The sequence below is a fragment of the Lichenostomus cassidix genome, chromosome 12 (genome assembly GCF_008360975.1).
Source record: "Lichenostomus cassidix isolate B80296 chromosome 12, HeHo_3.0, whole genome shotgun sequence".
Lineage (NCBI taxonomy): Eukaryota > Metazoa > Chordata > Aves > Passeriformes > Meliphagidae > Lichenostomus > Lichenostomus cassidix.
Window position 1 is genome coordinate 18834929 of NC_139493.1, and position 24050 is coordinate 18858978.

The 24050-nt window shown below is 45.7% G+C and overlaps 1 protein-coding gene across 16 annotated transcripts in view; it reads right to left on the bottom strand.

Annotated features, from left to right (window-relative positions):
* IQSEC1 (IQ motif and Sec7 domain ArfGEF 1) overlaps positions 1-24050 on the bottom strand; it is a 322066-nt gene that overhangs the window by 103614 nt on the left and 194402 nt on the right. The window lies entirely within an intron of this gene.

Below are 24050 nucleotides of genomic sequence, written 5' to 3' on the forward strand. Positions count from 1 at the left end.
GTTTAAGGTCCTCCAACCCAAACCATTCTGAGATTCTTTGACAAGCTCCAGTGCTTTGAACAGAGCCAAAGTCCATCTGACACAACAAAAATGTTGTATTTCAGCACAGCTGGGCAGAGAGCAGTGCAGGCAGCTGGGAGGAGCTGTCTGACAGTGCCTTTATGAGGGCTGGGGTTTCATTATGGGCATTTTTCAAGCAGGACATTTCTGTCCTCTACAGAGAAGTTCTAATCCCACCAAGGGATCAATTGAGAGCTGCAGACTTTATGTGGACTCAGGATTCAAACTCTGTAGGCAGCTTTTGCTTTGCTGGACAATTCTTGGGATTGTTTGACTGGACCAGAGTCTTGTATAGCTCAAGGAAACCACATGATCTAAAAGATAAATATTTTGAAGACAATAATTTCAAATATTTTCTTCCCCTTTTTGCAGATAAGACACATGAGCTGGGTGAGGTTAAGAGTTTGACCTTACCCTCAGCTGTTGCACAATGACAAGGACCAGGCAGATTTTGGACTGGAAAAACCCAAACCCCTCATCCATCCCCACACTTTCCTGGTTTTGAGGGCTGTTTTTTAGGTTTTTGGTTGGGGGTTTTTTGGGAGTTCCCCACGTGGTGCCTGGCCCTGCCCCACAAAGCTGGAGCAGCTCAGCCATGCCCAGGAGCTGCTCCTTGCAGAGCATTGAAATGGGAGTCACGAGGTGCCACTGCTCGCCAAGGAGCAATCAGGAGCCACAGAGCTGGAAATAGAACCCTTGACTTTCAATCTGGATGTAATGATTAATTTTTATTCACTTTAAATAACCCTTCTTCTCCTCCTCCTGAGTAAAGAAGAGATGGTCTCTTTCCATCTTTACAGAAAGGAAGAGCGAGGGAAATAGGGCTAAAGAAATCTGTAGGAAGGTACTGGAAAGTATTTGTTATATTAGAAAAGTACTGGAAATATTTGAAATACTGGAATAATATTTATAGTTCTACTTCCTGTCTCCCACACTTGCCCAAACTTCTCTCCTGAGCTGTTCTCCCCTCCTTTCAGAGACAGACCTCCACATGTCCAAAAAAATCACAAGTTATGATGTGAAACTTATTTTTAGAAACCTGTGAGTTTCAGTGCCTTATAATTAAAAATTATTAGAAAAATCACATTACAAAGACCATTTCCCTCAATGCCAACATTGCCTAAAGGAGACATTAAGCAGGTAAAATGCTCCTGACTTCACCTGCCTCCTCTGTGTTTTCTGTCTGCTTTTACCTGCAGGCTCCTTTTCTCTTTTCCTCCCAAAAGCTGAAGACAACCACATGATTAATTTTTCAGATAATGTGTTAAACGATTTGATCTACAAAATCAGAGATTGTATAGCAAATGCAATCACATGGGTTTTTGAACAGTCTGTCATTCCAAACACAGAGACCATAGTAAAGAAAAAACCATTAAAAAGAGCCATTTCCTTCTCTGAAACCACTCCAGTTGTGCCTTGCAGGGAAGAGCACCCAAAAAGCTCTTTATTTTGAGTCTGTGATGGCTTGTTAGACAAATTCAGCAATGCCAGGGCCTCCCCACCCTCAGTGTCAGCATCTCACTGAAATGTTCCTCTCCTCTCCTCTCCTCTCCTCTCCTCTCCTCTCCTCTCCTCTCCTCTCCTCTCCTCTCCGAGAAAACTCTCCCAAGGGTCTCAGCAGAAACTCCTTCAAGAACAGAGTGCAGCATCACAACTGTGGATCTCCTGTGCTACTGCTCTGCCACATCTCTGTAGAGAAAATGAGATGTTTTGGGGCAAAAGATCAAATTTATTTCCAAAGCTCTTCTTCTTTTCTTTTGTCATGTTAGGACTTTACTCCTTAAATGTCTTTAAAGTGAAGACATAGAAAGATTCCCTAAGTGTATCTATGTAGAGGTACCTCTGCACAGTTCCTACAGTTCTTTAAGAGTTTATTGTAGTTCTCTGGCAGTCATCCCACAGCAATGAAAATCCAGGAGAAACACAGAAGGCAGGATAATGCTACTGTGGGGATTTTCAGGTGCGTTATTCGATTCCTTTGCTGGAAGCATCAAACCAGAAGTTGTAAAAATTATGTGTTGTGGGGAAGCTTTTGTTTCTTTTTTCAGCAGAACTGTCAATCCAAGCTCAGGGATATGAGGAAAAGCCAGGGAATCAGGCATTGAAAACCCCTGAAGATCTCAATGCTGGAGTGCCCAAGGGCAGCCTGGCAAGGATCTCTGCTCTGGGAGCCCCTCAGCCCCTCAGCAGCTGCCCAAGGCTCTCCAGTAAGCTCCTTGCTCCAAGGCTTCCCTCTGGGAATGCTGCAGCTCCTGCTGCTGATTTCAGCTTCATCCCCACAGCTGCCCTGCTGTGAGCCAGAGGTGAGAGCTCTGGGACAACCCAAACCTAAGGAAAAGCAGATCCCACTTGTCCTGGGTGCAGCCAGAGCCTCCTGGGCTGCCTGAGCAGTGGGAGCTTCCCTGGCCCTGTGGGCTGCTAAGGATGTGGTCACTGTGTCCCCCAGAGCCTGGGGAAGGGTCAGCATTGCCTTTTCAGTGCAAACTGGGCTGAGAATGTGGGCCAGAAATTCAAATTAGCATTGCCACAAGAGCACGAGTTGGAAGTGAATTAAGACAGAAATTAAAAGATTTGTAGTTCTATGAACAGCAAACTGTCAAAATGACTGAATTATGAGAAAAAAACCCCATACAACATGCTTGCTTGAAGTGGAAGGGATTAGCACTGACAGCCCAGAAATTCCCACTTCAGTCTCCCGTGGAACTGCTGCTGTTCCCAGTGTTTATCCATCACCCAACAGCACCCTTCAGCCTCCTGCCCATGTGTGGAAGGGCTGCACGTGGGGCTCAGGGGCTGTTCAGATTCCCAGAGCTCTGGATGTGCCCTTTTCCCATAACTGCTGTGTCACAGCACCACCTCTGCTGCAGGCAGGACTTCCCCAGGGGGATCTGCACCACGAACCACCCAGCATCAGCTCTGACAGAGGGCAGACATGGAGCTGCTGCTAAAAAAAACCTAAAAATCAATATATTTTGAAAAGAAAATGTAGGCACAGCTGACTTTCAATCTGCTGCAATTTTCCAAAGGAGTAGCTGCTCTTTGGAAATAAATACCAGTGTGACAAGTGGGACAGGAAAACAACATTTTTCCATTTTCCTCTTGATGAGTGTGCTTTACAATCTGTCAATCCAGCATATGCACAGCTCTTCCCAGTTGTAATACTGATTAAAAAGATCAATTCTTTAAATTGATTTGTTAGGAAAAAAATGGTTTATTGTTTTACCAGCCCTTTCTTCCTAAAATGAAAGAAACCTGGTGTGATATACAAACTCAGGAAGCTACTAAAGAGAGCTGGAAACAGAACTCTTGACTTTCGATCTTGGATACAATAATTAACTTTTATTCACTTTAAGTGACTTTAAAGAACTCTTTTTCTCCTCCTACTAAGTAAAGAAGAGGTGGTCTCTTTCCCCCTTTACAAACAGGAAAAGCTGGGGAAATAGAGCTAAAGAAATCCATAGGAAGAATCAATATTTGATATAACTTTCCATGTACTACTCATTGGTGTGTGTTTAGTTGTATGACTGCTCAGATTTATCAGTTTACTTTGATAAATGAAGTAAAAGAGCTGGATCATGACAAATGCTTGGGATACACAGCAAGCAGGAATTTATCCTTTGGTTTGGAACCAGGTCAGCTTTTAAAACCCCTCCTGCTAAAATGCCAAGTGCTCAGCTGAAGGGTGGAAATACAGAAAGAACGGTGCTAATTCACAGTTCCTAAAAACAGATGTATCTTTAAATGGGAATTTATGTGGAGATGAAGGTGAGGTTGCTCTGGTGTGCTCTCCTGATGTCAGCTCAGTGCACTTTGCCTCAGAGCTCCATCCCAAATCCCACAAGGGATCCTTCAGCTCCATCCCCAGCCTGTGAAGGACATGAGTCAAAGCCATTCCAAAAGGCCAGGGCTGAAGGAACATTAGGGCAGCTTTGCTATTTCTGTTCCCAAATGGTGACCTTTCTATGGCTTGTGGGAAGAACTCAGCTCCCAATTAACTCTCCCTGACCTGTACCTTCATTTCTTACAGAAGATGTGAAGCGTGGCAGCAGCAAACAGAACCAGACCAGCACTGCAAGAAGTGGAGAAAAGGGAAATGGCTGCATTAAAAAATATTATTGAGCACAGTTCTGTGATGAGCTGGCACAATCTGCAGCCTGTCCCCATCTCCAGCAAATGAGCAGCATTCATCTTCCCTTCGTGCTCTTCAGAAAGCTTTTCCTCTGGGGAATGAATTGGCAAAAGCAGCACCTTGGAAATGTTTTCCCAGGAAGGAGCTGTTCTGTTGGATACACTGAGAGGCAATCAGCTTTAAGTTTTGTCATGGCAGGAGGAGCTGAGGTCACCACCAAGGACACATCACACTTGGTGCATTTTGAGTGTCTGCTGCCACCAGCAGCAGTGCTCAGCACTCCAAGTGGCACCAAACTTCCCAGGACCTCCCAGGGGGATTGTTTTTTCCTCTTTTTTACAATGACTCCCTGATGTAAACAACAAAAGTCAGCAGTGCTTAAGCTCAGTGTCAAAGTAAAACAATTATTTTTTTTGCAATGAAGGTATTCAGAATGAATGATGAGGTATGAGAAGTACAGAGCCTGTTTTCAGTGCTGGAGCCCCATGGCACCAAAGGCTGAGGTAATGCTGGAGGAAATCCTCTGGGGAACACAGCAATGCAATGGGAGGCTCCCAATCAGACCTCTGCCCACAGACTGGGCTGTTTTTAGCCCCAAATGGGATTAGTCTGTAGTTCTGCAAAGCAGGGGCACACTCTGCCCAAATCCCAGCCAAGTTATGTCATGGTGGGGCAAAACATCCATTTACACAAATACCCAGAACACAGAGGTCAAAGCCTTGCAGGGTCTGCCCAGCACCTCATCCTTCCCAGCAAAGTGTGAGGTGCAGGTCTGTGCTCAGAGGGACTAAAGCAACCCAGGAATGTACAAACTTCCACAGCCCTGCAGTGTCAGGAGGTCCTTCCCCGAGAGCTGGAATTCTGAAGGCATTTACACATCTTCATTACAGCTGGAAATGCTTTATTTATTTAAAGACACACTAATTTCAGTCTGACAGCTGGTAAACCCTGGCCTCAGGCAATAGTGAGGGAGAATTCGATTTGCCATTGGAGGTAATGATAAGGAAACAGAAAAAACATCCTCAAAACCTCCACCAGGGCTTGTGGTGCAGTGGAAGTGTCAATTCTAAGAGCAACACCAAGCCCTGAGCCCTTTGTTTCCGGCAGCAGCCCATGGTGTGGTGCTTCCCAAGCCTGAGCTCATCCTGTCAAAGCTGCAATTGCCTCTAAAACATCCCAGCCTGAGTGCAGGGAGTTATTAATGGAACTGTCTGGAGAGAACAGAACAGGAATCTCGTCAGGGATTTGTCTTGATACCTGAACACATATCCTGGAGCAGCAGCTTCCAAAGGAAGAAGCCACCAAAATCCTCTCAGCCTTCCCAAAAGCTGGAAAGACTCAGAGCAGGTCAGCTTGTCTCCACCACAGCTCCACCTGCCTCTCACCAGTTTGCTGAGCTTTACAGAACCAATTCCTTGGGACAGAATTGCCACTCAGAGTGGCTCCAACCCCAGTTACAGACTCTGCTTTACATTCACCTATTCCCTGTTAAAATTACCTATTAATGCTACCTATTAAAACCACCTATTATCTATTAAATCTGCACATTGTTTGCTTGGACTCTCCTGACCAAACTATCTCAGAGAAGTCCCCTCTAGCCTTGTGTGTTATCTACAGATTTAACCACAATTTTTGTAACAGAATATTAAAATTTATGTAGTGCAGCCTCCTTATGACTCCACTTAAACTCGGCTGCTCTGCAGTAATTCTAATTTACAGCCATGTTTGGAGAACCATCAGAATTACAACAAAGAGTTTGGAGCCCACTGCCTTGGACACCTGGCACCTTTCACAAACCCACAGCCAGAAGTCAGGTCTGTTTTAATTCAAGTCAATAAATGCCCCATCAATTACAGGCCCAGGCCAGCAGAATGAAGTTGCATTCTGGCTGTTCCACAATTCTGTCAAAAATCAGTAGCAGACTCCCACGTATTATCAATTGTCTAAATCATTCCTTTCTCCTCCCAGATGAAAATTACATTAACTTGCACTGCTCTGGCTTCTGTTTTCCCCATCCCCACAAAACAATTAACTACATGTTGGAGAGAATTCCTTGGCCCACTGTCCTAAAAGCATTTGGATTCAGTTTATGCAGATGTGCTGCTTAGGCAGGTGTTCCTTGTCTTAACTGTTAACTTAACTGTTCTTACTCTGTAAGATGTGCAAACATTTCCTCACCTGCCTTCCAGAGGACAATAAATGAGCCCAATTCCCTTTTTCTGCCTTTATTGACAAACCCACCAGCTGCAATTCATGCCATTCCAATTCTTTTGGCATTAATAATGCAAGCACTGCCCTGTGACTGTGGTGGCATGAATTTGCAGCGCTTTGCTTATCATCCAGAGCAGCTCTTGGGTAATGCATTCCCCAGAGTCACCTGCCTCTCCCCACGTGAGCACTCGGATTTCTAGAGGTGCTTGCATCACCCTGGGCCATCAGATAACACAGCAGCCCAGGCTGGGGTTTGATCAGAACAGAGCCACTGCTGCTCAGAAATTAATAATTACCATTCCCCAGCCCAGGTTAAATGCTAACCACAGCAGTACAGGTCATAAAGCTCTTGATCCCTGTGGGTTTCTTCCAGCTCAGAGTATTCTGCAGCAACTTTAAACATGGGGCTGCTCAGATGCATCAAGGCTGCAGGACTGACTTGTGGCAGAGGAAATTAAGCACTCCTCACCCCAATAAATCGAGATTTATTTTGTTACTATTCCAGATCAGATGAAAAAAGGATCACATGTTAAATTTTAAGCAAATTAAGCAATAATGAAGTTTGTTCTGGTTTAAGGTCATTATAACCTTCATCCCTGGTTAGGAGCAGAGCAGCTGAGGGGGTTCCCTGGAATCTGCAGGGTTTCCTGGGGAATGGCACCACCTTCAGTCCCACTGCAGGGCAGCTGTGACTGAGCCACTGCTGTTCCCAGGCACAGACCTCCCAAAATTATTATTATTTTATCGCTTTTATTTCCACTGGAACAGAAATTCCCTTTTTCACTAGAAAACATATGCACTGCTTATCAGGACACATATTTTACTGTTCAAATTTTCATCAATTTTTTTGCATATACATTCCAAAAAATTATCTTTGCCTTGCACACAACCTCCTGAATGCATGACACAGCAGTGCCATTCGAGCTTTTCTAATTTTACAAGTACATCGACACTAAATGGAACCTTCTGCAAGAATTAAGCCTATTTTTTAGTACTACATTTGCAGGTTCTCATGGTCTCCTGAGTGAGAGTGAGCACAGAAGGGAAGGTTTTACATCAGGCCAGCAGAGCACTTGGCTGGGAGTTTAAAAGCCTGAGGAATTCCCCCAGCCAGGGACACTGGGGGTGCTGAGCTGTCTGAACAGTGCTGAATGTCTCCTTCAATTATCTGTTCAGCTCTGGCATTTCACACTTAATATTCCTGCTAAATAAAGAATTTCCCTTTAGATGCTACAGCATCTTCCTTTAATGGTACAGCTGAGACACTCACTGTATTTTTAACTAAAACCAGCCCTGAACCCACACTCAGCTCTCCTCAAACCTTGCAAAATTCACACCTGGGTGTCAGTTTTGGCCCTTGAAAGTTTTCCAAGATTTTTCTTTGCCTCAGGAATTTCAGCCTAATTCATACATGAGGATAATTATCAAATATCCAGCCCTGAGAGCAGGCAGGACAGACAGGCTTTGCTGAGGAGTCCAGTACTGAACTGAATGCATTTGATCCCACCTTGAAAGAGTAAAACTTCCCTTTGGAGTCTTGTAGCTATTGTTTTATCTGTAAATACACATGGATACATACATATAGCACTGTTCTCTCTTACCTGGGCAGGCAAAGTTTTGTACTACAGGTTGTATGAAATATTTAAATTGTGAACATCTTTCAGATCTTCCTACTTTTTTTTTTGTATCTCCAGCACAAATTCCACTCCACAGATATGTAATTGCCTGAATACCTGTAACTGATAATTTTTACCTCTGTAAAGCAGTGTAATTGCTTGTGGCTCCTGTTGCAGAGGTGCAGCTATCTTCCATCTGAAAACACACTGTTTACCTGCAAACCACCCAAATATCCCTGTGATGTGTCACTGCAATGAGGCACAGAGGAAAATGACCTTTAGCAAAGCAGTTAATGGCAAGGAGGGCAGTTTGGCTCAATAGGAAAGACTGAGGACTCAAATGATTCACTTCAGTCCCTCAGGAGATTTGAGCTCTCCCCAAACACCTCTTTCCTTCCAGCTCTAGCTCCCCATTTCTTCCAGAGCTTTGCTCCAAGCTTGCATTGCCTCTTCCAATATTTGATCTTCTTTTCTTTTTCACCCTTCCATTCACTGTTAAACCACAGTGGAGGAACAATGACCTGAATCCCATGGCTGAAAGCAATGTGATCACCCAAATTTCCAGGCAACCCCTTGATTTGCTTTCGTTCCACCAGAAAATATTGAGAAAACTTTTCAGATAAGATTTCTAGAAAAGCTGTTAAAGAAGAGGTGCAGAGTAAAGAAGCAGGTGGATTTCCCTGTGCTCCTCAGCAAGGACCAGACCCACCTGGCAGCCCCGAGTTCCCCTCAGGAACACCCTGGATGTTGGGAGCTTTGGGCACAACCCCAGCCAGACCATCTCACCCATTTTATGGCCTCTGGGATCACACAAAGCTCCCAGGAACCTCTCAAATGACACCTGGCACGACACACAACAGCCCTGAGTTAATGCACTGCTGGCGGCACTGGGGCTGATCCTGGAGAAACCACAGCTCTGAATTTCCACAAATCTCTTCAGCAGCAAAACTTCCCTGCCCTGCCCCACCATGTGGTTTATTGCTCTATCAGATACACTTTGGGTTTTATTTCAGCCCCAAACTGTTAAAACCCACCCCAAATCCAACAGAGAGCAGTAGCTGATGAGGCAGTAGCAGAATCCCAAATTTCCATTGCTGCTGAAACATCTGCAGCTTTATCACATGAAGGTTTTGAAAGCTTGCTCACCATAACATAAAGAATTTAATAGCATAGAAATCACATAAGATATAAAATTACTGCTCTATTGTTAAGGATAAACATGAATTTTATAGATCCTACAGTCTCTAGCTGTGGTTTGTGCATTTGGATGATTGTTTTCATATAACATCTGTAGCTGTGGGACTAAGGAACTGAAAAACCACGTGGTTACAGGATCTGACATTTAAATACTGCCGTGATAGAATTTCCAAACTGTTCTTTGGACTCTGCAGCTGTGCCTGGGAATACTGGGGGAGGAAGGAGGGACACTTTGAAGAGGGAAACAGATATAAAAGCTATGCAAGTTCACAGGGCAAGGGCTGGGAAAAGTCATTATCTCAATGCCTCAGTTCTGAAGTCCCAGGAATCATTTTGTCAGCAGGAAAGCACTTAAGCACTGCATGGGTTAAAAACGAACACTATTAAATAGCAGGAAAATTAAAGCAGAGGCAGGAAAGAAATGTCTCTTGCAGGGCTATCTCCAGGCTCTCTGGGCTGCCAGCCCCTCTCCCAGCGAGAGCAGCCATGGGGCTCTGGAGCCACAGAGAACCCAAATCCTGTCCAGCACCAGAGCTGAAAGGGGAAGCTTTAGCACCTTCTGCTGCTCAGTGTTGATCCTGGCTGAGAACATTTCCTGCCGAATGGGTGTCATTTCCAGCAAACGATTGTCCTGAGCTGCAGAGCACCAAATCAAGGGGATGGACACACATCCTCCTGCCTCCCCTCTGCCTTTATTCCCCACACCCCCTGCACTGCTGCCTCACACAGCTCATCTGGGGCTCAAACTGGCTTTAATTTCGGCTGGAAGACAGATTGCTGTGAGGGGAGCAGGGTTTGGCTGATATGAAAATGATGGAGTGCTTCAGCAGCTGCCCAGGCAGCTCCCCTGCTACCACAGCAATCACAGGGTTAAACACATGCACGGCTTTTGTTTCTACAGCCAAATTAAAAACCCCAAACAGCAAACCCAGGCCAAAGCAGGAGGCATGGTGTGCAGAGCAGCTGACCCCATGCAGCAGGACCCTTCTGGGAAGGGTTTTATCAATTCACAGCACTCTGCTCACCTGCTGCCAGGGCTGATCACTGCAAAAGGCACTGAAAATGCCAAATAAATGGAGTTGCCTGGTTTTTGAAAGGGAAAACAGGGATGGGGGACAGGGAGAAACTGAGGGGGGGAATAAAAACCAACAAGATTTCCAAAACTCACCCTGCAGATCAGCAGAAGCCAAACTGCTCCTACGAGAGCTCTTATTTCCAGTCCATTCCTCTATCGAGTTCTTAACACATTCAAACTTCAATTTCTTTTATTTTTTTTATTTTTAATTCTTCCTTCAAAGCCAATTTTAGGTAAATAATTTAAAAGCCTGCAAGCTGGAGGCTGTGTGACTGCAGACAGGCTAGGAAGGCAGAGCTGGGAAGCTCTTTGGAGCTGCCTGGCAGCTTTAAACATCACTCCAGAAATTAAGCACGTTAACTATAATTAAAACAGATTATCAGCCACCTGTGCTGAGGGCTTTAGCAAGGTGCTTGGCCAGGGCACCATTCCATTAGGCAGAGGAGTGACCCCACAGCCTCAGGAAGCTGTGGAGGGAGAGGGAACTCAGCTGGCAGCACCTGGAATTGCACAGGGTGCTGATTTTATAAAGCTGAGGATGTACTTGGGAGGAAAAACACAGCCCAGTGCTCTTCACCCAGACACAGAGCTCATCAGCCTCACTGCTGAACAGCTCTTCACAGGCAGTGAACTCCTTAAATATGCAACAGAACATCTATTTTTGTGGCCTACCTTATACAGGTATATATATTTATTTTTATATATAATACAGAGTACATATATTATATATTTGCATGTATTTTTATATAGGTCTATGCATTTGTGCTACCCCATCCTTGGAGTTATCATCTCTTTGAACATACAGTTTTTTGCCAGGCCAAGGAGTTTCCTCAGAGCCACCTTTCCCCTCCCAGCCCAGGTCTGGGAGATCTCCAGGGCACAGAGCTTTCAGGGGCTGAGGATCTGCTCCTAAACCTCCTTAGGGGAGTTAAGCAATACTGCACAAAATGAGGTTTTCTCTCCATTAGAGCCTCCAGCTTTGAGGTTTGCCGAGGCATTCAGCACATCCCAAATCCAATTGCTTAAGCAGCTTTCCGAGGGATCTGGTCTGCTGTGCTCCTGCCCTGAGCCACACAGACACAATGAGAGGGTGCAGAGAAAAAGCTGGAAAAGCTTTCCCTTGGAATGATCACCCAAGGAATGCTTCTCTGGGTTAGCACCCTGCTGCAGCACACATTTCACTGAAGCCAAACCTGGGGAGTGTAAAGCTGAAAGAGACATGGCAAAACCAGCAGAAAAGCAACACCACAAAAGTAGCCAAATGAGTAGAAATTGTTACCTGCAGACAATAAAGAGGATTTTCTACACATCCTGTTAAACCAATTCCTTCAGCTTTGGGCAGCCCAGTTTGTTTCTGGTGGTCCCTGCCCAGTTCTGCACTCAGAACAGACCATCTCACCAACTCACAGCCTCATAGAAGAAATATTTTATTGCTTTATTTTTGAAAATAAAGATAACTGAAAACTGTAAGAAGCTGAATTATTCCTAAAGCCATCAGTTTAAGGGAACACTTTGTATACTTTTCCAGGTTCATTGGTTGTCTCCTGAGGGCAAATGTGAAATCCTTGTTGAGTTAGTGAGAGTCTCCCCACTGACTGCCAATGGCACCAAAGCAGTCCCTTATATATTGCATTTTTGTTCATATAAATCTCATGTCAGTTGCAGATTTATTTAGAGATGGATCCAACAGAAGAGTGATCCCAGCAGCTGTCAGGAGGAAAACTCCTCCCTGCTCCTAATTCCATGTGCAGATACAAACAGCATAGACAGACTGTCACAGAGCCTCTGCAAATGTCCCAGCAGAACCTTCCAGCCTTGGCAGAAATCTTCAAGCCAAGGAAATTCATGCAGGTTTATGCAAGTTGCAGCTTTGAAAGTGTGGATTGGTTGATTTTTTTTTTTTTTTGGTTGAGATTTTTTTCCCCTTTTTTGTGTTTGACATTTTTTCTCCGTGCCAAAGCAGAATATTGCACCTTTCCAACACAAACCCACAAAACATCTAAACCAGCACTTCTCCAAAACATTAACTCAATTTCTAAACTAACTTCGAGTTTGAATCTGAAGTTTTGGAGGTATTTTGAATACTCATCCCAGTTTGGGAATACCTTCAGTTTGACCTCTGATGGTATTTTTTATACAATGTGACATAGATTGCAGAGGAGCAATAATGCAACACCCAACTTCTGTCCAGACCTTCTTGCCAGACTTGGCAGAGTTCAGAATCTGACTTGCTTACTGCTTGTATGTCAATGCCTGAACAACAGAGTGTGGGGAAATGGAACCAAGGGAAACTCCTGCCATTCCAAAACTCAGAAAGGCTCTAAAGACCAGCAATTAGAAATCCAAGTCCTCATCTCCAGGAAAAAATTCACTCACCAGTAGTGAAGACTACTTAAAAAATACACAATTAAACCAACACATCACCACATCCATGATCACAGTCACAGAATTCCAGACTGGTTTGGGTTGAAGGGACCTTAAAAGTCATCTTGTTCCCCCCCTGCCATGGCAGGGACACCTCCCACTATCCCAGGGTGTTCCAAGCCCTGTCTGACCTGGCCTGGAACATTCCCAGGCTGTTTAACTGTAGCATATAACAAAACAATAACCCCAAACCAGAGGCTACATTGCTGTATTTTTATGTAGCTACCAGTGATTATAAACTTCACAGCCAGGCTGTGAACATCAAAACTGTTTCAAATTTATATTGATCAGCCTCTAAAAACACACAGGCTTTAACTACCCAGAGAAACTGTAAAAGTAAATATTAACATCATCCCTCTTTCTCCTCATCGTGTGCCTTTTAGTCCTGTTCTTTTCCAAGGCACCCTTGGAAACTCCAGTTATAGGAACTGATAGGAAGGGGAGGCTGAACAAAGCAGCTCACAAGCAGCAGAACCCATGCTCTGGGCAAACCTCCCTCCCAGCTCAGTAATCCTTAGGAAAAGTCAATAGACAAACCAGATAAATATTTGATAGGAATATAACAAATTGCCTTAATACCGGAAGGGTGAAGGGAAAGGATAAAAAAAAATCCCAGGACCATTTGAAGCTCTCTGGTAGATAAGTCATGTCCTGATATCAACCATCTGGGATCTGCACCCCTCAGCTGACCCTCAGCTGAACAGCATTTGTTGCCTTAGCTGCTTAATTAGAAGGATCTCCAGCTTAAGGAGGAGGAAACACTTGAAAAATATTTGCCAAAGAACCACACGCCTTAGTTTGAGACTCTTCCAGAGCCTGTCTGCCAGTCAAGAATCAGCACAGTTATATTTATTTGCATGTGAGCTGATTATATTAAGCCTTTTGCAGCCTCTGCAAGGCATTATTTTGTGACACGTAGGTTGGAGGGGAAAAAGCTTCAGCAGCAGCAAATTCCCCAGGCACGCCACAGATTCATTCAACAGAAGTAATTACTTTAGCAAATGTTGGTGGATTTTAATGCCAAGAGGAGGATTCCAGGTATTTTTAAAGCTTGTCAGCCCAGCTGATACCCAGAAACATCTCTAGTCAGTGTGATGTAACGTCGACACAGCACTTAGTCAGAAAAATAGGATGTTTCTGCGACAAAAGGATTTTAACAAATGCCACATTTCATTCTTATTCATATATTCAGAGCTGATGTCATGTGGTCCCTAGATTTTCCCTGGAGATACAGATTTGAAAAGTCCAGAGGGAAATGATAATTTCGTACACGGCTTTGTTGACATATGAGCTCTGAAATTACCATTGGAAAAAAATCCCAAGGTCTGCAAAGATAATTTCACAACCCTGAGCACACCCTAGCCCTGTGCTGAGGAGTTTTAAAAGCTTTTTGAAAGGAAAGTTATGAAGAATGCATGACTAGCACAGACTGGGACCAGATTTTAAGGCCATTTTTTAAAGCACTGAGCAAAGTTCATCTCCCTTTTTAATGAACACCGACTGCTTGGACAAAATGTTTCCCTCCCTTCCCTCTCAGCAGAGTTAGACACAGTGAAATTCATCTTCTGGGCTTTGATAGACATGACAAATTAGGGACAGTGGTGGAAAAGGCTGAGACTTCCTTGCAGGGCTCCTGTTTTCTTAGCAGTCCATCTGTTTGAGACACGTTTGGACATCAGAACCCCAAGGACATCAGCAGCTTCTTTCCTGCTCTTCCCTGAAAAATTAGGGGCACATTCTCTTATTAATGGCATCATTAGGCAGTGGCATGGAGGAGCAAGGAGCACATGCCTGACCTCAGCTCTCAAAAAATGAGAGCCAGAGAGCCCTGGGAGTTAATGGCTCTGAGCAGGCAGCAGGACAGAGCAGGGCAGCACCTCACAGCCTGCAGGGTGGGACAGGAGGGAAGGAGAGTGGGAGCAGTGCTCTGTCATCTCCTAAAAGAGTCACAAAGTCATGAAAGGTTGTCTTCTCCTCTGCTGAACTTACTTGTTTGCATTGCGGAAAGCTCATCTTCACACTGCCCCAGAATTACTGTGGCAAACCAGAGAGTCCAGGAGACTCCACACCCTCAGACCCTGAATTCAGGTGCTTTGCAGCCACCAGCAATCAGATGAAAATGTCTATAAAATTACTGTCCTAAGGCTTCAAGGCTCCATGTGTTAAAGGCTTTGTCAGCCCTCATCTCCAGGTTTCCTGCTGTGATTATGTGAACTACTCAATTAACAAACCCCACCACCAAACCACTGACCCCTCAGTGTACTTAAAACACAAACCAGGGGGATTTCTCCTCCTCAAAGCAGCTTCACAACATTGACCACTCAAGTAGCTGTCCCGGGGTGCTCAGAGCTTTCCCCTAAGGCTCTTAAGTGCCTGAAATACACTAACTTTTCTTTAAAGTCAGAGGAAATGATCAAATATTGATACAAAACACTTTAAGCCTGTAAAGCTCCTTTAACAGCTGAATAGATACTATGAAATATAGAGTATCAGATATAGAAATAACTTGCAAAAGGGGGGTTTTGTATGTGGTTTTTCTTTGCTTGGGTTTTTTGTTCTTTTTTGGGTATTTTTTGTTTAAAGAAGCAGATGAATTGCCACATGCCTGCTGCTATTTAATGTTTGAGTCCTCTCTGAACAGCACTGGGGCTTGTGTTAATAAGGAACCACAGAATCCCAGACTGCTTTGGGTGGGAAAGAACCTGAAAGCCCAACTCATTCCAACCCCCTGCCATGGGAAGGGACACCTTCCACTGGGCCAGGTTGCTCCAAACCCTGTCCAACCTGGCCTGGAGCACTGCAGATGTAGGATTTTAATTCTGGATATCTTTGCGATATTTGAGAGATGAACACCTCTCTCCATTGTTGTTTCAAAGGGCACACACAGCACATTTAATGGATTCCCCTCCCAATTTCTATCAAAGCCCCACTGTTTCCCTGTTTTGGAGGAAATGGCCCTGCCAGCTCGTGTTCACCATGGATTCTTCTGGGGATTCTTTTCGTTATCTCTGAAATGGATTGTTACAGTCACAAACCCAAGTGTTGGGCAGCTGGATGAGAGGATGCAGGGCAGCACAGCAGGAGCACAAAAGGCACTCACCAAGTGTCATTTCCAGCCTTTCTAGCATCATTTTCCACTCCCCACCCCTTTGTTATCCCAGGGAACACCAACACTGTGCCTGTCCCCACAAGATAGGCATTAAAGGGATTAGTCTCCCTTTAGAGCTGGATTTGAGCTACTGTGCAAGACTCAATCATCTGAGTAACAAATCTGCTCAAGTACTTACAACGTGCAGGTGGAATAACCTACAAAATGCAGTGGTTCCAGAGCCTGGAAAAAGGATAAAGAACTCAGAAGTTTTTCAAGAGGTTGGCTTTAAAGTCTGTGCTCTTTTCCATGTGTTTGTTTTTAAGGAATTAACGCTGGACGTCGGGAAAGAAGTCAAGTATTTATCTCCATTCGATGGCCCCTTTCCTCCACAAGTGTTTGTTACATTAACTTGAAAATCGACAGACAGTGAAATTCAATCATCAGGCCTTTGTGCAGATGGCCAGGAAAGCCCCACAGCTGAGCACTCCAAGGCTCTTGGTGGAAAAGTGCTTAAATTCAGGGCTCTGTGCCTACTACAGCAGCAGGGTTAAGCTCTCCTCAATAGCCAGATTAAGAAGTGTGCCTAGTTTTCACTCATTTTGAAATATCAGGAGATAATTTCAAACAGATAATAAGCTACTGAATGGATTCATCTGCCCCAATCTCATCGATTTGGTGGAACAGTTCATTCTTGCTGATTTAAACATGGAAGAGGATTAAGCCACACAAACACCTGCTGATAAAAGTACAGAAGTACCTGTGCAGAATCCCTGCAGCAGTTCCAGATCTGCAGGGCTTTTGTGGACACCCAACAGCTCCAGGCAAATTGGAATTGAGCTTTAACCCTAAGCTGAACACGCAAGACTAAAAATATGCAATGTAACAAATATTATCTCCTACTTTCATTGTGAAACTTCTGTTAAATCAGCTCCCATTTCTTAGGAGCATAATAAACCCCCACAATGGCAGCATGGGGGCTGTTTTGAAGGCTTTTATAAAGGCTTTTTTAGAACTGGATCTGCCAATAGCTATTGCTTCTGTGCCCTTCTTCCCAAAGGCAAGCAGGGCTTGCTCTTAGATAAGAGCATCCAAGGCAAAGCACAAAGGTGCCTTTTATCCTCCCAGAGGCATGAGAAGCTCAGCAGCTCCTTCCCACAGCTCCCTCTGAAGCTGCCTGGATGCAGCCCAGCACTGCCTTGGCCACGGGAGCCCAGCTGGACTCAGAGATAATCAGGGAATCATTTCCCAGCCTCACAGAGCCACAAGGGCTGGGCTGGAAGGACCTTCAGTCTCATCTCGTTCAGCCCCTGCCCTGGGCAGGGACACCTTGCAAGGAGAGGTTGTTCAGAAACACCTCCTGCCTGTGCAGCACTGACCTGACCAGAGGAAAGGGAGCCAGGGAATCATTCCATGGTCAGAGCTGGGACAAACCTTCAAAACACAGGAGACAAAGAGATCCTCGTCCAGGGCTGTGGGCAGCAGAGAGACTGCAACCACAGAGTCCTTTGAACAGGGAAACAGGTTATCCACAAGGCTTGGAACACATTCCAGAGGGTCCTGAGCAGCACAAAGGTCACATTTCCCTCCACCCCAGCCCACACTGGCTCTGTGCTCTGCCCTTCTCACAGGTCCTGCCCAGAGCTCTGGGAATGCCTCTTGCTCCAGCACCAGAAGGCTTCAGGCTGCAGGTGGGAGGGCAGCATCAGCCCCTGCCCTGTCACAGAAGCTCAAGAAGCCCAGGCTGTACCTCAGCACTCAGGCTGTCACAGCTCCTGCAGGGCCACATGCTGCCTCAGCTCAACCTAAGCGTTCCAATTTCTTAAATCCTAATTTCTTAAACCTTAAATCCTAGGGAATCCTGATTTCCAAGATCTGCTGGGAAGGATGGCTTTTCTTGACATCCAAACACAGGGCAGTGGCACTCAGGAAAGCGAGTGGTGACAAAAGTGTGGCTGGGATCCAGTTCTCCAGATCGTGTGGGAAAGTCCAAGAGGACTCCCCTGTTAGGAAACCAATTTATGTGAAAATAAATGGCTTTTGGGTGAGCTGAACCAGAATGCTCCATGTCAGGGTGTAATTCCCCTGTGGAATTCCCAGCCATGCTGCTCCCCTGCACAGAACTGGCCCCATTAGACCATGAAAGCAGCCCCTGATGCCCTGCAGGAATCTCATTCCCTGCTCTGATATCACAAGCTAATGAGAATTCATTGAATGCAAAATGCCATGCACGTTGCTGAGACTTTTCCAGAAGGCCAAGGCAGGTGTGACTAACTCAGGAGCATATTTAATTGCTAATTGATCAGCCTGCAGCTCTGCACCAAGCACACTCAACATGGAAATGCTGCACCAGTGCAGCAGCTCAGGCTGTGCCTTGCCCACCTCCAGCTCCGCTGAAGTTTCATTAACCAGCCAGAAAATACAAACGTGATGAGCTTTGATTTGATTTGAATTTATTTGTCCCTGCAGTTGTCACGAGAGCCTAATTAAAGAGCTCTGCCACCCCCCAGCATGGTGAGCACAGGAAACCCCCAACAACCCAATCCCACTTCAAACGCCTCAGTCACTCGATACCTGTCAGGCAGTTAATTATAGCCATGAATTATTGTCTCTGCTAAAGATGACTGAACGTGTGACACTTTGCTTACTGCATGAATTCCTGCTGGTTTTATGATTACTGTCAAAGAAAATTATTAATAGGCAGATATTGCATGGAGGACAGCAAAAACACGGCAAGAATTAGAATTTATACTTGTATAGCAAAATTAATTCCTATTAGGAAAGGAATAAAACACCAGGCGTTTAAGCAGAAGCCTTTTTCCTTAAAATCATTTCACACCCCCCATTTTCATACTATGATCAATCCCCAGCACAGATGTTAATGACATGATTCACAAGCTTTGCATTGATCAGTACTTACCAATTCCTAAAACGTCATCTGACTCCTTCTGGAAAATGCATGATCTTGTTAAAACCAGATAAGCTCAGAGCTTTATGTTCTCCCCACCTAATTTACTTTACAGTCCACTAGAAGATAATTCTGTTCAAACCGACAAGCAGGGAATGCTCTCATATAATTTATTTCTTTGGATAAAAAGACCCAGGCTGAAAGGCTACTTCAGGAGTTAAAAAATATCAAAAATACAAACAATTGAGTAATTGAAGAGCAACATCAGCACCCTTTCAGAGCAAAGCCTGAATGCCAATTTCCAGGTCTGTCTCAGGGGACAAGGCACAGCAGCAGCAGCAGTGGAAGCAGCACAAACCTCAGACTAATTCTGCTCAAAAAGCTGCCACATATATTTTTATCATATGCCTCACCTCCAGCAAGCATTAAAGTACAAAATGCTCCCTTGAATATAATGAAACTCTTCTGCCACCAGACAAACAACTCTACCAGCTCAGCAACCCATGGTTCTGCTCCAGCAAGCTCTTTTGAAAGGTCTGTGTAAATAAATAATAAAACAGGCTGTTAACTTCTCTGGACCGCCCTGGATTAGGTTTCTGAGTTCTAAGGTTTCAGTTCATGTCATCAGACCCTGCAGCCTGCAAGGACAGATCCTCAGCAGGGTCTGAGCCAGGGCTGCTCTCAGCCCAAACAAACTTTGAGCAAACCATCGATGCAATAATTTGAATGCAAAGACATTAAAACTCAAAAGGGTGCTGGAAGTTGATTCAATTTTTAGCTACTTCTCTAAGCTGGCTTCAGGTCCTGTCATACCTGAACGGCTCAGCACACTCAGCCTTTCAATGAAACAACGAAACTGAAAATGAAGCTGCTGTGGGCAGTGACTAAAGGCAGCTCCAGCCCTCACCCTGCTGCATCCCTGCCACATTCCCAGAGCCATGGATTGACTATGGACCACGGAGGGTCGTCCAGCCCAACCTCCCTGCTGCAGAACATCTCCTGCAATTACCTGACCTGTCCAAAACCCCCAGGAGAGTCCACAGGAGCAGCAGCACTGCTGTGCTGACAGTCCCTGAGCACTGCAGGGCAGCCACCCTCACCTCCAGTGTTCTGTGTGGAGAAACAGCTCAATATCTGCAAATATTGCAAACTCTGGTTCTTCACACCAGCCCTCCAGCCAGGATTACACTGTGATCACCTGCTGGCTCTCATAGCCCCTGCCTGTGCACTTGGAGCTTTTATCCATAACACAGAGTGCAGGACAGAAAGAGCACACAGAAGTACTAAGTAGGAGCATTTTAATGAGTGCTCCTAACAAAAAAAAGGCAGAAGGAGCTGATGAGGCCGTGGCCCTCTGCTCTGAGAGGGCTGTAACCTTCACCAGTCAAAGCTCACTGAACTCCAACCACAACCCCCTCATTTCCATGAGCAATCAGATTGAAATAAGCCAGCCGTGGAAGCACCAACCCGCCCCAGCTGAACACTAGCAGCATTTAAAGGCAGCTAAACGACTTTTTAAAAATAACAATTCAAAGCAGAACCAAGCAATGTAATTCCCCATTGAACAAGCTGCTCCAGGTAGAGCGAGCTCAGATGGATTAATGCCACGGTGATTCCCTGTCCACCTTCCTGTGCACAGAGCAGGCACAGCGGGGAGACACTCAAATAACTCACTCTGGCGTGCAAAATGCACAGGACACACTCACAGAACTGAGGGCACCAAGTTCATCCCAGCCTCGCCATGATGTGTTCCACTGGCACTGAGAGTGCACTGGACATTCCTGGAGCAGTGTGGGGCTGCTGGCACTGCCACTCTGAGCCCAGCTCCCAGCCAGAGGAACAGCTCGGGGATCCTCACAGCTCTACCACATTCAAACACAGGAATAAAGCCTCCAGAAAGCCATGCAAGTGTGAGGATTAAAGCCCTGGGATGAGTAACAATGACTTGCATTTGGCTTTGTCTCGTAGCTTCTCAAGTGCAGATGACAAAGAAACCCACACAGAATACAAAAATATTGTGGAGATAAATATGGATATATCTGGTTTTGGTTGGTTTTTTTTTCTTTTTAATCCTAGAAGTGAATTTTTAGTAATTCTCATTAGTGTTAAAGGCACGAAATAGCTATAGCAAAATCACGTTGTTAATGTCTGATCTTAATGAAATGCCCACTCTGCTCTATTGCTTCCCACTGTAACAATACCTAACAGATATTCTCCTTATCCAGATAAGCTGCACGAACATTAACCCTGGAGGTGCCAGAAGGAGCAGCTGAGGTGGGTGTTGCAGTTGCCATTTCAGGTGAAAACTGGCAGGCATAAATGGAATATCTGATTCTCTACCCCATTACCTCTGGTCCCATGTTGGCTGCTGCTCTTTGCCCATGAACTCCAGAGCAAACCATGCCCAGCCCACCCTACTGCACTGATCCCCAGGGAATTGAGAGCAGTCTGGGTGCTCAGAGCATTGATGAACAGTCTGCCCACCAAACTGCCCTTCTGTGCCCCAAGCTTCCACGCCCATCCCTCCATCCCGACCAGCCCAGCTCCAGCAGCTGCACCAAATGCCACCAAAGCCCTTTCACTGCCCAGTGGGTTGGTTTTCCTCGATGAAATCACTGCATTGTTCCATCAGTCTTCAGAAAAAAAAAAAAAAAAAGCCAAAGCTGACAACTAAAAATAAAGTATGACCGAACCAAAATGGAAAATGTTTGTAGCAGAAGGAAAATAAGGGAAGAAACTCCCCGAGAGCTCAGACTGAGGACTAATTCTTACTTTTTTCCAGATGTGTGGAACACTAAGAAGTAACCATTGACTGTTTTCCTCCACTGGAACTTTCAGATGCAAGCTGAAAACTATGTGTGACATGGCTGTAAACCCCGTAATTTACCCTCTGCGGGCTGAGATGTGCTGATTCAGATGGCTCCAGGCTCCAGCCACCAACCCCAGCTTGGAGCTGGCTGGCACAGGGACATCCCCAAGGGACAAGTCCTTCCCCTCCAGGATCTGCTCCCAGCCTTCTCCAACACGAGCTCCTCTGCCTGAAAACTGCCAGACTCTATCAATACAATGGCCAGCCTGAACATATTGACAAACAATTTCCTAACGGTGCATTTGCTTATCCCCCATTCATGGTGCGTCACTGAAATGGAACTTTAGCAGAAATAAGTGACGATTGATGCTTTCTCCAGTTCTGCCTCCGGGCTTTGCTGACTGATTTTGGGGAAGTTTTCCACCTGCAAATATCACAAGTGGAGACTCCCCAGCAGAGGAGAGCACTGCTTTTCAGTGCCACAGCCCCTCACGGTGACCTTGCCCCGAGAAGCTGGATCCCTGGAAGTGTCCAAGGCCAGGCTGGACAGGGCTTGGAGCAGCCTGGGATAATGGAAGGTGTCCCTGCCCGTGGCAGAAGATAGAATGGGATGAGCTTTAAGGGTCACTTCCAACCCAAACCATTCTGGGATTCTCCCCTGCTGTGCCTTGGGAAAAACCCTGGCACCAGCAAGGCTTCCCTGGCTCAGGGAAAGGAGCGCTGGAAGGACACAAGTTTCATGTTAAGTGCAACAAGCTCAGCTTTGGCACAACAGTGAAGAAATCCCTTCATCTTTATAACTTTTGCAATTGTGCTTTAGGAGCTGGCCAACAGCCCCCGGCAGGAAAAAAAGCACCATTATTTTTAGGCAGTGCAATGTATTTCCACACCACAGCGTCCTGCTCTCTCCTGAGCTTATTCCAGCAGCACCTACACCTCCCCTAGGCTAAAAACAAACTGCTGCATTCTCCTCTCCACTCGGATTTCCCCCTGCAGACAGCCCTGACCCCCCAGGTTTGGGGTCTGCTGGTGCAGACTCAAACACACACACGGATGTGGACCAGCTCTGCCCACAAGCCACGCAGTCCAATTCCAGCAGGCATGAAAGACTCAGTCAAATATGTTTTTTTAAAGCTGCTGCGGTCCAATGGAAACAAGATCAACCCTAAGGCCCAATTTTCCTTTTGGAGCAGGGCTGTTTTCTCAGCGAGGCACAAATCCCCTCATTCATCAGGGCTGCAGGACAAGCAGCCAGTGTGGCTGAGGCTCTGGTGTGCCCAGGGTGGTGGCACTGGGCTGGGCAGAGAGGCTCCCACCAGGGCAGGGCAGGGCAGCACCAACCTCACTGCTGGGACAGGAGCACATGGAGGTTTAGGCTGACTGAACCCTCCAGCAAGGGCTCCAGAGTCTACCAGGAAGGGGGGGAGACGCAGAGAGGGACAAGGACTGGGTGTATACAAATGTGAGCCCCAGTGGTTGCTGGAGCCTCCCAAAACACGGGGAGAGCTTCAGGGTCTCTGAATTGTGTCAGAAAAGCAACCCAAGGTGGTAGACAACTTTTTCCACAAAGGAAAACTTGGGGTTTTTATATGCTTTAGCTTATTGGTGTCACTGCCAAAGAAAGATAGGATCTGTCAAAACAACCAAAAACATTCATTGAAAGTCCTCTTGTTACTCTGCATTTCGCTGGCTGTGAGAGCCACCACCAGCTCTATAAATAAGCCCTGCTGTGAATAACTCAGCTCATATTCAACCTACCCTGCACAGCAGTAAGGGCACTGATGAAATAAAGAACTGCCTGTTTACAGGACATCACCATTTGCACGTCAAACTTCAGAAAAATCACCCCACCCAAGGCCTCTGAGGAACACTTAGAGTTCAGTCTTAGAAGGATCATCCACTCTCAGGACTGAGGGCTTTGCACAGCACTTTTCTCAGCCAGTTCCAGCAGCACTGAGGTTGAGATGAACATCTGGGCTGCAAAGCCTGCACTAATGTGGTTCTTTCAGGCTTTCCCTCTGCTTCTGGTTCTAAACTCTCAGAATAAATAAAATTACTTTTATCTTAATCGAATCCTCTCTTGGGGATTATTTCCAGTTTCTATTATATTGGCTCTGCTGGGAATTAAGGGACTTCTTAGCTTTCTTTAGGTGCCCTGATGATAAAAACCTTTCCACAGTCTCACTCTGCTTGTAATGCAAGTCCATGCAGGAATTCAGGCTCTCTAAACCATTTCCTCAGCCCAGAATAATTATGCAGTGTGAAATGCAGTAATTACTTCGATTACATGACCTCTCCGGGGGAGCTGGCACAGCCAAGGCACCACTTAACCCACACAAGCGTGTCCCACCAAGAAACCACGGCCTGGCACTGGCTAACTATTTAAAATACATTTAAATTCGCTGTGAGGATGCACAACCCCCGAGTGTCTCTCTCACCAGCTCCTCTCGTGGAATGAGCTCTGCTGGAATCCTGGCAGAGAGCAGTGTCCAACACCCCCGGGCTGTGCCCAGCCACGCTCAGCACCCACAGC